We start from the raw sequence: 2,532 nt of genomic DNA on the forward strand, positions 1-2,532 counted from the left end.
AATAATAGTAATAATAATAATAATAATATAAGCCCTTACTGACCCAGGTGCCCCATACAGAGACTATCTTCATCAGGAAAATAAATAATAATATAATAATAATAATAATATAATAATAATAATAGAAAAATGAAGAAGAAGAAGAAGAAGAACGAAGAAGAAGAATAATAATAAGAAGAAGAAGAAGGATATGGGATATGCCAGTGGAAATTGTACCCATAATCATAGAACACTAGGCATGATCCAAGATCCCTGAAAAGAATCTAGAAAAACTAGAGGCTCAAGTAGCTGCAGGACTTCATGCAAAAGAGTGTGATCCTAGAACGGCGGCAACATAGTAAGAAGAGTGATCTACTCCTAAGGAGGCAGGATGCAACCCGGAAACCCCACACTATAAATACCACCCAGTCGAATTGGAGGACTGTGATAGAGCAAAAAAAAAAATAAAATAAATAAAATAAAAAAAATAAAAAAAATAAAAAATAATAATAATATATTAGTTTATATTCATTTCGTTAGTTAATCATTACAGTCACATTTTACAAAGGTACATCAGCATTCACTTACGATGTCAGTAACAATGGTACTTTTATATGCCATTAACACAACATTCGAGTCTAAATAGCAGAGCCTAACGCAAATTACGACTCAATGACCACCCTCTCTCTCTCTCTCTCTCTCTCTCTCTCTCTCTCTCTCTCTCTCTCTCTCTCTCTCTCTATTTTCTATTTCTGAATGAATGGCCAAGAAAAAGAAAGCTGATTCGATAACGGATTGGAAATTAGCGTGGAACGTGGAAGACTTATGGAGGGAAAAGAGAAAACTATTTCAGTGAAAAGATAATAATAAAAAAAGTTTCTCGTTGATGTTCACAAAAGCGGTGTGCAGGAAATGGGTGAAATGTAGTTTTATATTAGGAAAATAGAAAAGGTCTTGTTTTTATTTCAACGGATATTTTTAAAATATTTTTTTTTCTGGAATAAAGGACGCAGCATTTAACGAAATCTACTTGAAGTGGAATTTCATATTTTGAAGATGAAGACGGAATCAAGAATTTCATCTGTTGTTTTTTTTATTATTATTATTAGTTTTACAGAACAAATTGTATTTTAAATTTCACGTTTTGGAGAGAAGATTAAGACTTAGAGTCAAGAATTAAATCTGTTTTTTTATTATTAGTTTTACAGAGCCAATTGTATATTAAATCTTAACTATAATTTTTTTCTTCTTAATAATTTCAGTCTTTTGCATAATTCTATGTTCTACAAAGTGAAGGAAATTAATTTGATAATCAAAACTATTCCGCCTGGCGCTTGTAAATACAACCCAAGTGTTAATAATTGTTGCGCGCTTTGAGTCGTTTTAAGTATAAAAAAAAAAAAAACAGATGTATGAACGTTCATACTCAACGTTCATACTCAAAATTCATACTCAATATCCACACTGAACGTTTATATTCAATATCCACACTCAGTATCCACGCTGAACGTTCATACTCATTATTCACACTTAATACATACCCAATATCCACACTGAATGGGCATACTCAGTATCCACACTCAATATCCACACTCCACGTTCATACTCAACATTCATACTCAATATCCACACTGAACGTTCATACTCATTATTCGCACTCAACATTCATATTCCATTTTCACACTCAACATTCATACTCAACGTTGATGCCTAATGTTCACATTCAACATTCATGCACAAAGTTCATACTCATCGTTCAGCGTTCATACTAAACTTTCACACTTACCACTCACGCCCTTACTAATTAATCATCAGTCGGCAGAGATCAAAACGCAAAATAAAAGGGTTTGCCGCCGACGGGGAGAGAAAGCGCAGAATACCGTCACTATTATTTCCCAGCTATTATTTCCCGCTGGGAAAACGATAATTAGTATACCGCTATTATTTTCCCAGGGGATATTAAGTAAAGAATCATTATTTAAGACCAATTGTAAAAAATGTCCAAATTCTCTTTATTAGTTTTTTTTCATTCTGAAACGAAAATCATATGTTATTATTTCTTTCCACACAGAGAAAATATTTTAGAATGAAACAATTATTTTCCCTCTGGGAAAATATTATTAAAATATTATCATTACTTTCCGCCGGGAATAATCGATCCCTATTATTATGTTCCATTCAGAAAAAAGGATTAAGATATTATTACTTTCCTCGCAGAAAAACGAATAATGTTTAATTATTACAACTCTCTCTCTCTCTCTCTCTCTCTCTCTCTCTCTCTCTCTCTCTCTCTCTTTCTTATTCTAGTGATAAGTGAGCGCACGATGTCTCCACGGATGGACTAACAAGTCTTTGAGACATCCTAATCCCTGTAACTCCTTGTAACTCTCTCTCTCTCTCTCTCTCTCACTTCTGACGAACTAATAAGTCTTGAGACATCCTAATCCTTGTAACTCTCTCTCTCTCTCTCTCTCTCTCTCTCATTTTTCTAGCTTTATCGTCAGCCTTGTCATCAATGTTCCAAGAGCGTCTACGTTCAGTAGGAGATATGTT

Source organism: Macrobrachium nipponense, chromosome 4, assembly GCF_015104395.2.
Source record: "Macrobrachium nipponense isolate FS-2020 chromosome 4, ASM1510439v2, whole genome shotgun sequence".
NCBI classification, from domain to species: Eukaryota; Metazoa; Arthropoda; class Malacostraca; order Decapoda; family Palaemonidae; genus Macrobrachium; species Macrobrachium nipponense.